This window comes from Mustela nivalis (assembly GCF_964662115.1).
Source record: "Mustela nivalis genome assembly, chromosome: 2".
Classification (NCBI taxonomy): domain Eukaryota; kingdom Metazoa; phylum Chordata; class Mammalia; order Carnivora; family Mustelidae; genus Mustela; species Mustela nivalis.
In genome coordinates this window covers 42,461,847-42,476,246 of record NC_139021.1, presented here as the reverse complement: position 1 = coordinate 42,476,246, position 14,400 = coordinate 42,461,847, and the positions used below count along the sequence as shown (strand labels likewise).

Genomic DNA, 14,400 nt, shown 5'->3' with positions numbered 1-14,400 from the left:
TGTAGGCCTGATCCAGTGCCTACTCTTAGCTCTCTTTTCCACTTATATCCTGTTTCTCCTTAGGCAACTTTATGTTCTCCTGAGCCTTCTGCTCTTGGATGACTTGAAAAATCTGCTTCCACAGCCATGAATATTTCCCTGGGTTAGAGACCTGCATTTCAACTACTGTTAGATATATTTACCTGAGAAGACCTCTCAGCAAATCCAATTCAGCATGTCCCAGACGGAAGCGATGGCAGAACAGAAGAGGGTGCTTTCAGACCCTTAATCTCCACCTTCCCCTTTTACAGTTCCTCCTATGACCTCCTCATCTCTGGCCTGTGCCCACCTCAGTCATTCTTCCTCCCATGTTCTCCATCTGGATCCTCTCATCAATTCAGCCTCACTTTGCCCAGTGACAGTCTCATGACTTAGAATCAAACGGTCAATGAAAGTCATACCTGACCATCTCTGGTACCACACCATTCTCACAGCTTACAATTCTGTGAGTTCACTTGCTTTTCTCAAACTTCTCACTCCTCCTTACCATTAGCATTTCTTCTGCTTTGAGTAATCTTCCTCCGCTGACTGGAATCCTACCTCTACAAGGTGACACATGGTTCTTGTGTCAGCTCGTCTTCTTAGGAACTCTTACTGAATCCCCTTTGCTGTGTATTAATCAGCCTGTGTTCACAGACCCTCAGTGTATTCTTCATATGACTGTGGGACATGTGCATAGCATTAAGAGTGAACCATTTCAGTCTGGGGCTGGACTGTCTACACCTCATCCCAGTTATGAGACCATGACAAATGACTTAATTTCTGTTTCCCTAGCTCTAAACATGGGGCTAAAAAATACTACTACCCCAAAGGAGCGAGGATGAAAATTGCTAGCTGGGTACTGGAGGGAATAAAGAGGTGAATATTTTATACCCCTGAAACTAATGTAATACTGTGTGCCAACTATACTCAAATTAAAAAAAATAAAATAAAAGTTTAAAAAAGGTGAATGGTCCCTGCATTCAAGCAGCTTACAGTCAAATAACTGTAATAATATATGCAATGATATCAAATAAGTGTAATAAGCTATGAAAGTAACATCTTCTTCTTCCCCATCTAATCTTCAACTAATCTTTCTAACAGTTTCTAATCTGAATGAATCACTCAGTAGAAGGGTATTAATAAAAACTCTCATAACAATCAGGAAAAGCAAGGTCATTGAGATTTGTTGACCTTTCTTTCCATTAGGGCAGGATAACTCCCCATAGCATATTCTTAAGTGTTTAATAAGTCTATTTAAATGACTGGTCTATTTGGTTCCTTCAGCATCCATAAAAGATGATGCTACAATGTACAAGACAGAAGTTCCAGGACATTTCTTTTTCTAAGATTTACTTTTCCTCCAATCATTTCAACAAGGTCTCATATCTCATAATTTCATTATAAAGAAGTACTGCCATTGTGCAGTAATTATGCCTAGTATTTGTAGTAAGTTATCTCATTGCATCTAAGGTTTTTTCCCCCCTTAAAATGCTTTATGTACATTTACTCCTTTAGTCTTCCAGGACATTAGTCCTAGGAATCAAATTGTAGTTATGTTTGAATCTATTTGCATCTTCACATTGTTTCCCATATATCAGTTCTGTGGAAGACTCTCAAAAATCTTAAATATCACTTTATTTGGTGTAGTGACGATAGTAATAAACATAATAAAAATAACAGGAAGTAAAAGAAGAATATAAAAATAATGATGGCTTGCATCAGTTTACAAAACACTTTTTATACAAAAAAAAAGTACAAAACACTTTTCACATCAATGATAGTAGAATTTAATCTGACGTGGAGATTGGGCCCTCAGACCAATATGTAAGGTGAAGACTGTCTACAGTTTAATTACCCTTAAAAATCCTTTAGAGAGTGCCACATTCAATTTCAACATCCCATTTCTCAGTAAGTCCAAAGATTTCTTTTTTTCTTCTGCCATTGGAACAGATCGCTGTTTCTTTGGTTGAGCTCCAGATGAAGCAGTTGGCTTGCGTTTAGGGACCATGTTGCATGAAAAATAAGTATCTTTAAACACTAGAATCACACTCCTGCACCATCAGGTGCTCACATTATGAGAAGCAGCCTGAGAGAGACAGAAGCCTCAGCAGAGACAGCCTAGCCTGTCACTCTCACCCTCAGGCATGTGCTCGGGCACTGGAGGGCTGGGTGGGTGGCCCGTGCTATTTCCTATCTCCCTCTGCCTCTCTGTCTCTGTCTCTCTGTCTCTCTCTGACTCTAATTCTTTTTCTTTCTTTTCGTGAGCTATGAGGGGATAGACACAGAGCTCAATATGTTGAAGTCAAAAATGTTACTCTATCATATTATGCTATCATTGGCCCCATTTGAATATCTTAACCATGTGATGAGGTAGCTCGGGATTTTTATCTTATGTTTTCAAGTGAAAGCCTATTGAAGCTTAGAGTAGGCTTGGTAGACTTAAAAATACTGGATGCTCAGTTAAACCTCAATATCAGATAAACAATCAATCATCTTATAAGAAAAGCATGTCCCGTAAAATACTTGATCATATTTCTCTTAAAAGTATTTTTTTTTGTTTGCCTGAAATTCAACTTTAACTGGACACCCTGTATTTTATCTCAAAACTCTTGCTCAGAAGTGTTCCTTGGCCTCAAGTCTACTAGTTCCTAGACCCTTATATTAGCTGCTGATGCTCCTCAGATTTTGAATGTCTTCATCTCTTTGTTTACACTTGAACACTTGATTTGTCTACATTTGAAAAGACTTTCAATTATTATTGAAATTACTTATAATTTCAATTTTGACTGTAAGGTTACTTAGAGAAACAAGCAACATATACAGATATAATTTCTTAGTAAGACAGTCCACAAATTGAGACTCAAATTTGAGCTTAGTTTATTCTTTTTTTTTTAAGATTTAATTTATTTATTTGACAGAGAGAGAGACAGCACAAGCAGCAGGAGAGACAGAAGGAGAGGGAGAAGCAGGCTCCCTCAAGGAGCAAGGAGCCAGATGCAGGGCTTGATCCCAGGAACCTGAGATCATGACCTGAGTGGAAGGCAGTCACTTAACCGACTGAGCCACCCATGCACCCTTAGTTCATTCTTGACAAGGAACTGAGTATCTCCTTAAGTTTTACTTTCAAGATAAAACACCCAATGAACATGATTTTAGGGAATTATGTGAAACCCAGAGAAAAATTGTGAATATAGTAAAGGTCTTTGCTACTCAGATGGAATGGAAAATGTTTAAGCCAAAAGAAAGAAAAAAGGTCACATCCACGTGTGCAATGTGCTGAGCTTGTGCTCATTATGACATCATTAATAGCTGATGAGAAAGTTCTCTTGGTATTCAGCCTTCTGACTCCATTTCACAATAATTAGTATTGATAGCATTTTATTGTACTATATACTTTGCCGGTACCAAGGCCAATGGATTCTGATCCAGAGTATAAGCAAAGCTTAGCCAGGCAAGCCAATGTTATGTTATTTTTACTACACTGTGTTACCTGGCAGGCAATTATAGTTCTGGACTTCAGCATTGTTTTCCAAGAATAACAATCATCTAATGTTTAGTTTGGCTAAAGCAGCATTTGTGATTGGCCACCTGTTAGAAGAAAAATAAGGCATTCCAGTAAATGGAAGATCTGAGGGAAATCACAAAAGGTTTTAAGAAAGGAGGTAGAATGTGCTCTCAGCTACACTAGAAATCATAGGTGGTGAGAGGAAATTAGATAATAAAGGTTTGAGGATTACACATCTTTTGATTATCCTTCAAACACCCCCAAAATGCTATCATCTGTGGACAGGGAGAGAAGACTCTGACATTTGTGACATTTCACTGGAATACCTCTGACACTATATTGTAAACTGGTGGCCAGAATCTCTGAAGAGGATTAGGGAAGCATCCCCAGGGGGTCATATGGCCAGAACATTGACTTGAAAGCAGCTATTTAACCATGAAGCCAATGCAGAGGAGTCTACTATTTATGGGCCAGGGCCTCAAAGCAAGCCCACCTGGAATAATCCTGAGTTCTGCTATTTACTACCTCTTTGACCCTAGGAAAGTTCTCCTCTCTAAGCCTTAGCTTCCTCAGCTGTAAAATGGGAATAAAAATACTCTCAGGGGTGCCTGGGTGGCTCAGTCATTAAGCAGCTGCCTTTGGCTCAAGTCCTGATCCCAGGGTCCAGGAATCAAGCCCTGCATCGGGCTCCGTGCTTGGTGGGAGGCCTGCTTTTCCGTCTGCCACTCACCTTGCTTGTGCTCCTTCTTTCGTTATGTTTCTCTCTGTCCAATAAATGAAATCTTATTTCTTATGAAAAAAAAAAAAAAAAGATGCTCTCAGGGTGGTTTTGAAGAAATTCATGGAACTAAGAGTAAAGTGCTTATGTATAATAAATAGCAAAAAAATGAAGTTATTCTTATTAGTAATCAGGTACATGAGTAAGAAGAACAAGACTTTGTTTTGCTTGCCGCCTCTTATTCAGCAAGCATTTAGAAAGTGTTGTGGGGAATTATTTTAGGTGCTGGATGACATTCAGCTCCTGGCTGGGGCTGACAATCTCTTCCTGGAACTTTCTTGCACCACTTTGGCCCCATTTGCTACCCATTCCTAGAGGGAGAAGGATATATAGGATTACTAAATAAGCCATGGTAGAAAGAGCATTCCTTGTGCCCATCACTACTTACCTCATCTTATATTATTTAATTCATACAATATCCATGTGGGATAAGTGTCATATGGTCGTATGATAGATGAGAGAACAGAGGCAGATAGAGTTTTAATAGCATTATCTAAGTTCGGGTACGGCAGAGCCGGGGTCTGGACCTAAGTCTGCATGACTGCAAAGTGTATTCATTACCTTAACTACTTACAGTCGGGAGAAAATGTCTGAAAGCCTCTAAATAGATAATTCACCATCCTGATGTGCCAAAAAAAAAAAAAAAAAATTGGAAAGGCCCAAACTTGCATTATTTCTGTGGTCACTACAAATTATCTTATCGTGCATCTGGCATAAAAACTGAAAGCTAATTCTTGTATCAAAGTGCCCTTGTATTAATTCCCTAGTTCTCTTCAATGAATGTGCATTCATTAACATTTCTGTAACTAGTCCTCCTTCTTGCTGATGTGATCAAAATCAAACGGTTAATGAACTAAACCACCCTTGCTAAAAATAATCTCTGCAAAGACCACATGTGGTAATTCTAATGAGCTATTTTACAGTAAATGTACTTACGAAGAGTGTGAAGGAAACAAAGAAACAGAGTTCTCGAAGTAAAATTAAAAACCAGCATTAAAAAAGCCAACCTTAAAAAAAAAAAAAAAGCCAACCTCAGGCCATCATATTACATTTTAATTCTACACTATTTTTTCACCAAAGATAGCATAGCAATTTATCAATAAATAGCCTTTCTTAAACATCTACACAGCAATTAGGTTTAAACTTGTTTAAAGAGAAACTGAGTCACTAGTTAATTAGCAATTATTCTACTCTTTAAAAGGCAACTCTGAATCAATAATAAGAGCCAAAAGCCCTAGCTCCCTATGAGTTTCTGAAGACTTCAAAAAGGGGTTATTCATTTCCCCACTGTTAACATGGGAATATCTGAGGTGTTTGTTATTTTGAAATACCCCAATATTTATATACTATTTTTTCATAATTAAAATCATATAGTTTCATGGGGAAAGTGTTCAAATGGAATATATGAGATTCCAAATGAAACAAGAAACCTTTCAGCTCAGGAGAAGTCTGGTTCAGGTCAACCACAGCCTAGATCTTACAAACCACAGTCCTTCCGTGTGGGGGACAGCATTTGTGAAGACATCGGACGTACTGCTTACGACAAACTTATAGAGGAGTGCCCTGTCAACATACTTCTCTAAATATTATTTACAGAAGTAAAAAGCAACGAAGAAATGGGAGAGCTCCATGATCACCTTATTCCCACCAAAGCTTCTTCTCAAGAATAGTTAGCTAAATGCCTTGCCCAGTGCCCCTCCACGCAAAAGAGGCATCATTTATACACTCAACAAAATAGGAGAGAGAAAGGAAAGCCATTCACTTGCCACAGTAAGGATGAGCTCACCATGAAGAGAACGTTGGTGTCAATGGAGAAGTTTCCAGTTGGTAACAGACCCCCTAGGTGGTCATATTTTTAATCCTCAACTCTGTCTCAGTCACTCTTGTTGCCATCACGCCAGCCATTCTGTTCTTCATCTTTGAATGATTCTCACAAAGAGCCTCTCCTCTTGTCCTCAGAGGTCCATTTACTGCCCTCAGTAACGTTTCATGACCTCAAAACATTTTTTCCTGTTTTATTGTTTCAGTTTCCCATCTGTTTTCACCATTCCCAGTCCACACACTCCCAAGTGCTCAAAATGCTCTAGAACCTTCAGGAAGCATATACATTTTCCCCCTCGCTCCGGTATGTGCTGGAGAAGCCACAGAAGAGTTGAAAGGCCTCTTCGAAGCTATTGATAGGCCCAAAGAAGGGGGAGAGCAGCATGAGACACAGCGTCTAAGGACACTTTGAACACTGAAATGCCTTCTGTGCAAGAGAGACGTGTCCTTATCTCACAGCACCTGATGTGTTTCAATTCAGAATTTAGTATTAGATGGCAACTGGAAATGCGACCTTCTTATTGATTTGGTCCCATGAGCAAGTCCATTTTCTTTTCTGTGCCTCAATGTCTTCAACAATGAGATAAAATGAAGGTCTGGGTATTCTGAAGTAGAAGGATAGGTGCTAAAAAGGAAAAGAAACAAAGAGGGGAGAATTAATTATCTGCCTCAAGCAGGGCCGGCCCTATCATGAAGAAACAAAGTGTGTGAGGAGGCTCTGTAACCATTTTTAGCTTTGGTTTGGAGCAGACAATTTGGGTCCCATGTCCAGGTACCCAGGTTAATGTTGTGTGTTTTACCTAATTTCTCTTCTCTAGTGAGCACCGATATGCAGTTTACCAATGCCAGGGGCTTAAATCTCACCTCGTTTCAAAATGAGAGGATGGTAATGCTCTAGGGAGCTAAAGAAGGGTTTTTGAGAGCCCACTAATGTTCTGAAGTTGACAAAACAGGCAAAAACCAACTGCACTGCCTTCTTCAGCAACCCAGATGGAATGCAGAGACTGACCACGGTGACTGACAAATCCAGGGAGGAAGGAGGAGGAGGGAGGGGTGCAGGGAAAGATGGGAGAAGAAGATTGAGGAAAGGGAAAACAACAACAACAAAAATACATTACCATAAAAATGTTTAAATATCAAAGGAAACTATTTAGGAAGAAACACATGAAACAGCTCTCATCCATCAGCCACACAGCTGGTAGCATCTCTTACTTGGGGCTTTGCCAGTGGGCATTACTGTGTGGAATTACTTTATAACTTTAGAATTCTCCGTATTGTTCAACATTGACCAATAGCTTCTGGGAAGGCTTAGAACACTTCAGGAATCTTCTGAGGAGGTAGCATTTAAGAATATTTTAATCTTCCTGAAGGTAAAGAAAACCAACAGAGAATGAACTGTATTTTGGAGATTAGTAAATACACATTAAAATTAATACCAAGTGATAGCAGCCTAGCTTCAAAGAAGATGCTGTTTTGCATAGAGAAAAAAGTTAATTTGATCAGAGTTTGGAAGGGCATGTTATCTAACAGTGTATTATCATTTGGTTGAGTTTTACTTGCAAACGGAGACATTTCCCCCTCCCTTCCTGTGAAGTTATGCTGTTATGGAGAGAAAAATTTTCAACTCGGACTTAATAAGGATCATTCATGTACAATTTGCTACTCCCCATCAGGGGTTTCTAGCAATGTAAGGACAGAGAGATGTCTTCTGTGGGCCCAGCATATAGTACTCCTAACTGAAGGATCGTCACACAAAGAAATTTTCTTTTTTTTTCTGTTGGATTGCAAAAATACACCAGCACTTGAATTCTCAGGACGATTTAAAAAGGACAGGAACTCTTCAAATAAAAGTCAATTTATGGGATTTAAAAAAACATTTCTCTTATCTTTAAAAAAGGCAGCCAGGTGGTATGTGCCCATGTTGAGGCAGGATGTCACAGCTATACATTGACGTCTTAGCTGGTTTTTCATTGACTTTTATGAAGCCAAGTAGACTCCAAACTATTCTTGATGGTGGGCAACTTTCACGAAGTCAGAAGATTTGTAAGCAACATTCATCATGTGTAGGCCACATCACTTTCTCTCAAAAATATTTTTAAGAATACTAAAATATATAAATATATGTATATCCTTAAACAGATCTATATTCTTAAAAGAGAAATAATTTTGAAAAATACTGTCCCTTGGTGTATCATCAATGGACTTACAAATACTGTAGTAATGCGTCAGAAGTAGAAGCTTAGTTAATTGCCTCCTATGCTGTCCATATAGACAATGACATTAAGTTACAGTAACACATTCTGAATGGATCTGCGGAAATCTTTGCTTCTGTGGCTAAGAGTGATTCATTAGCCATGCTTCAATAATAACTGATTTCATGGCTAAGGTATGAATTAATTGTATTGAATGATATCATAATGCAATGAAAGCCCAGAATCTGAAGTTAGAAGTTCTAAATTCAAGACCTAGAAACACCAATAACTGGTTCGGTATACTCTTTTTTTTTTTTTTTTTAAGATTATTTATTTATTTATTTGACAGAGATCACAAGTAGGCAGAGAGGCAGGCACAGAGAGAGGAGGAAACAGGCTCCCCAGTGAGCAGAGAGCCCGATGCAGGGGCTCAATCCCAGGACCCTGGATCATGACTTGAGCCTAAGGTAGAGGCTTTAACCCACTGAGCCACCCAGGCGCCCCTAGGTATACTCTTAATAGCACTGAGCCTCAGGGTTTTTTGCGGGGGAAGGAGTTTTTCTTTTTTTGTGGGGGGGTTCTTTTTAATAATTGGGGATACTTACTTTGGAGGCTAATGCAAGGATTAAATGGGAGAATACATATTAAAAGTACTTAAACGGAGAGGGAGACAAACCGTAAGAGAATCTTAACTATAGGTAACAAACAGGGCTGCTGGAGGGAAGGTGGGGGGGATGGGGTAACTGGGGGATGGGCATTAAGGAGGGCACGTGATGTCATGAGTCCTGGATGTCATTTGCATCTGACAAATCACAAAATACTACCTCCAAAACTAATAATAATAACCAATAACACTAGATATTAAATTGAATTTAAATTTAAACATTTTTAGAAAAATACTATTTTAACATAAACACACTGAGAAAATAACTATTTAAATTACTAGCCATAAGCAGTTGTTTTATTTAAGAAAAGTTGTCCAAAGAATCTCCCTATCTTCCACCGCATTGCTGAAATGTTTCTTATTGATGTCACAATCCTTGTAAAGAGAATAAAGAATCCAAGGAAAATTTCAAGTAACAGTTACTTGCTAAATTTTTTTCTTTATAGAGATACTAAATGAGTTAACATGGCGAAGGCTCTGAAGTGTATTTTTCCCTCCAAAAAAGAGAAAAGAAAATACTTAAAGAAAACCTATAAAACTCTGTCCCTCAAAAGAATCATGACCTGTAAATGAAGCTGCATGATCAGATACATCAATTATTATTTTGAAAGACAGTGATGCTCAACATAGAGCTTCTCAGAGTTTGAAGGCAGTCTTGGTCACTGTGATGTTTGAGGCTTCCTTATGCAGTAATAGAATATGAGTACCAGAACGGGGTTATAAGAATTGTAGTGTATTTTAGCTGTTTGTATTTACCCAAGTAGTACTTCAGAAACACAAAAACTACAGGGACTTTGTGCACACATGCCATCAGCACCCTTTCCTGACCAAGAGATACAGGGTAAATGATTCTCCTGCCTTCTTCCAACCATCTCCCTACCCTGCAGTAACCCCGCATAAAGCACACTATTTTCATGATATAGCAGCCAGATTTGAGTACGGACTATGTATTGGGTAGCTGCAAATCTGCTCCTTAGAATGAATCACTATCCAGATACTCTTATCCAGCAAGAATTATCTAGGTTCAGTGGGAAAATTCAGTGTATGTGAGTAACATCCTAGATGTGCTTCTATTTTCACCAGCCTCCACCAGGATGAATAAATTCCTTTTATTTCAAAGAGAGGGAGCACTGAGTCACTTCTCTCATATATATTTTAAAGCGAAGAATAAACCAAGGCAGCCTGTGCATTTACCTTCCATGCACAGATGAAACCGCTTCCACATGGCCTTTTAATTATGTTACCCCAAACTAATATTTTTTGAAAAAGTAATTTTCTCTCCGTGGAGTTACTCCTGTAAGTTGGCACAGGATGGGGGGGGGGGCGGGGAACGGGTCTGTAAACACTAATATTGCCATCCATCCTAAGCACCCACGATGCCAAGAAACGCTCTGAATATTTCAGTGGACCTCCCACATTCTCGATAGGATGTTTTCCGTGCATGGTGATCCACAAATATTATCATTCCATGACAATGCAGTTTCATCAAGGTACGTCTCAATCCATGGGATACGAGTCCCACACAACAGACGGAGAATTTGGCGCAGCCCAGCGCACGCCGCGTGTGTTACTTACTGGTTATATTGCAGTGGTCACACTGAGTCCCGTATGGCGCCGTATTAACGAATGGCATGCAAGCACCTTCTGTTGAAACATCTGCGACAGGGAAATTTCAGGCATTTTTCCAGATAATTTTTGTGCTCTGGACCAAATTTTCATTAGGACTGTAAAACCTGGCAAGCAGTATTGTTGTGTATGATTTTTTAATAAACTGGGACATGCCTTTGTTACAGGAGTGAGGAAAAGGGCTCTTCAGAGACTCTTCTCTATTATAAAAAGTTCAGAAAACATATGACAGCTCACAAAATAACATCTCCCAACTTTTTTTTTTTTTTTAAGTGCAAGTTTCCAGGCTTTCGTAGACATATAAATAAAATTCACAGTTTTGGATGCAAAAAGCAAAAATGCAGATTTTCACAACTTGGAGTGAATGATTCCAACGGTGGCTTTCCTTAAACATGTGTTTGTTAAGAATGCACACAACCAACAGAGATGTTTTTTACGTATTTAATTTTTGACGTTCGCTGCCAAAAAAAAAAAAAAAAAAAAAAAATCTGTGCAAGAGGTTTTACTTGCTTTAAGAGACACCGTGTCTCAGGATGAGAAAGAAAGTAAGGAGTTTGGGCACATGCCTTTTTGTACCCACAAACAATGCGAACTTAACAACTGGCATTGTTCATTTTTTTCACCAGTTCAGATATGGGTGTTTCCATTTCTTTCTTCACTGCCAATAACCACCCTACTACAGTAATGGAGGCTAGAAAAACTCCCTTTTGTAATTCTTTAATTCCCCGTGCCCTGCTACAAACACTAATGCAAAACAAACATGCTTGGCAGTAAATATGTGCATTATCATTATGTAAATAGGCATGTTATCATTATCTTTTGATGATGCTGTTCTTTGTAAAGGCTTTTTTTTTTCTTTCTAAATATATTATCCAATTTAAGTTATAATGCATATTATACCACTGGGGCTATATAAACACTCTAGATCAAGGAGAATTAGTAGTCGGTCTATAATACAACAAAATGTTTACCACCTATGCATATGGTGTGTGATGCAAACAAACAGACCAATGCTGTTGCACATTATACAATCCCACCCCAGCCGTGCACGGAAACCTCTGAGATTAATATCCATCTTGCTGTTCAAATTGAGTACCACATTATGACATTTTATATTGACAACATTATAAGCTGAGATGATACATTTTAAACTCGATGAGATGAATGATCTAGTAGGAGCAGAAAATAGGCTGCATATCTGAACCTTATATGAACTAGGAACAACTCATGTCACAGTCTGTTTGGAAATGTTACAATGTTTGCATAAATCCATTGCTTATGCATAAGCACCAGGGAACTGGAATCCTGAGGCAGGCAGTAATCTGCAAAGTTCTTGTGGCACTTGATAAGCATGCAAGATGCATCACACATTCTCCTTGGTGAATTGCAAATGTTTATGTAAGAAAGAGCAGATAGCTGCATATTGTATGAAAAGATCAAGGCCATTTCTGCAGTAGGGATTGCAAGGGAGCTAGAGAGGACGGGCCTAGGGAAAGGAAGGGCTGAATACCCCTTCCAATTTTCTCGGGCCCCTCAAAACTAGCGAAACCCACCTGCAGAAGCAGCTCCTACTATTTGTCTCCACATTCCGTAGCTGTCAAGATTGTTGGTCATATCAACTCTTTCAGTTCATCTATAAAGACATGGTGATGCTATTAATTAAAGTACAAATGATGATGTTCCTTTGCTTCCATTATTTTCTCTTTTCTGGAGCCAGTAAGCTGTTAGCTCTGCCACAGCAAGACAGTTCTATTTATTATTTGTTTAAAATAATGTTGTCGATACAATTTTTTTTTTTAAGTCTCCTAAAGGAGTATGCTACTTGACACATAGTTAAATTGATAAGAACTCCAACAGCTTGAAGACTTGGTTTTTGTAAATTTCAAACATATTAGCATTAGCATCTGATTTACAGAGCTTCCGAATGAACCAATCCGGCTATGTTTCTCATGTTCCTACCTCACCCTTTACTGAGCAACTGTTCTGTGTAAAGCCTTTTCCCTGGTTCAGTATGTCATCCAATCTTGGTTGGTGAGTGTTGTGTACCACTGGGGCTGCAGACAACCTGAGATGGCTTTGTGGGGTTTCAGATAATCACCATGGACATCCAGCTTTCTTCTTCAACCCAAGAAAGGGCCATTTCTCTTCTTGCATCAGGTTAATGGGGGGTATGATCTGAGAAGTGCGGGCAGAGGATGGCTATGGCATGAACTAACACCATTTGTGGACGCAGTGTTTCCCTAAATCTTCCATGGGGAAAGCAGCCTCCCTCTTCACTCCAGGCTGGTGTAGTCCCCTGCCCTCTCCTCCTCACCAAGCTCTGAAACTTCTCCCTCCCACTTTGTCTGGGTTCATCTGCTAGGGTTACCACAACAAAACCCCACAGTCTAAGTGGCTCAACCAAACCACAAAAATGTATTTTCTCACAGTTCTGGAAGATGGAAGTCCAAGATCAGGTACCATCTGCGTTGGTTTCCTGGTTTGCACATGGCCTGATTTTGCTGTGTCCTCCTCACATGGCCTTTCCTCTGTGGATGTGCGGAGATGAGGGAGACCTCTGGTGTTTTTCCTTTTCTTATAGGAATACTGGTCCAATAGATTAGGGTCTTCCCTATGCCCACATATAACCTTAATTACCTATCTGACAGTGCTGTGTCCAAACCCAGTCATACTAGAGATCAAGGCTTCAGTACAAATTTGAGGGGCGCAATTTAGTCCAGAACACTAGTCAGGTCATAGCAAAGATCTGCTTTCCTCCTGGGAGCAAGCCCAGCCCTAAAGTTTAGGTCAGGTGGCAGTTTTGAATGAAACCAGAGGTCCTGTAACATCTCGCATATCATAGCAGCAAACCTGATACTCATTCTGCCCCATAACTAGGGAGATCCAGTTAAGAGGCCGAGTATGTGCCTGTGAGAACATAACAGAGAAAGTGTTCCCTGAGGCAGCACTTGTGTGAATCAAGGCCCAGGCCAGTGTGATTGAACAAGACAGCCCCTCTTTGAAAGTGCACTCGTTTTTTACATTTGTAAATACAGAAATGCAAAGCAAGACTTGGAAGACTTCAAGCTGGGGAGTGAAAATCCGCAGAAACTGGAATCACACCAGTTGACAAAACAGTTAGCTTGGCATCTGGTGCTTTCAGTCTGGACTAGGTTGATAGAGAAGAGAGTTAGGGTCTGTTAACTTAAGGGTCAACACAGCTCAGACTGGGAGCAGGTTGTGAGCCCTACCTGGAAGCTGCCAGCCACTGGTCTGCCCACTATTTCAGATCCACCAAGGAAGTCACATGTTGCTTCACACCTTTCTTGCAAGAGTGGATGGGAGCCTGCCATTGCGCGGGGAGTTCCTAAACTGGAATGTGCAGCAATGTACCCACTGTCATTAGTCTTATTTTTAGAAATTCTGTCTGGCTTCTGACAAACCTTTAAACTATTCTTTAAAGTGGTAATAACTCTTCTATCTGGGCTTCTCCACTGAACATCTCAGCGGAGCCCTGGCCGCCTCTTCCCCATCTCCTGAGATCAACCATGACTGAGACCGTATCAGTGTGGAGCCAGCCTTGGTGACCTGATAAATTACAAAGGTAGCTTAGAAAATCTGTGTACAGTAGTAACATGAAGGGCAGTGGTTTTCTTCCCCAGGAGACATTTGGCAACAAGTGATGAAATTTGGGGTTGACACCAACATAGAAGGGGAACAAGGAGGGTGACACCAGTACCTAGTGGGTAGAAGTTAGGGATGCCATGAAATATCCTATAATGCACAGGAGAGCCCCCCATGAATAAGGATTACC

At 39.8% G+C, this 14,400-nt stretch overlaps 1 long non-coding RNA gene across 1 annotated transcript; it reads right to left on the bottom strand.

The window, feature by feature from the left end:
* Positions 1 to 4,520: 4,520 nt before the first annotated feature.
* On the bottom strand, positions 4,521 to 7,344 carry LOC309859499. Its single transcript, XR_014308732.1, has 3 exons — positions 7,244 to 7,344; positions 6,091 to 6,750; positions 4,521 to 4,615 (listed from the first exon to the last, which is right to left on the bottom strand). It is a non-coding gene; the product is annotated as an uncharacterized lncRNA (long non-coding RNA).
* Positions 7,345 to 14,400: the final 7,056 nt, after the last annotated feature.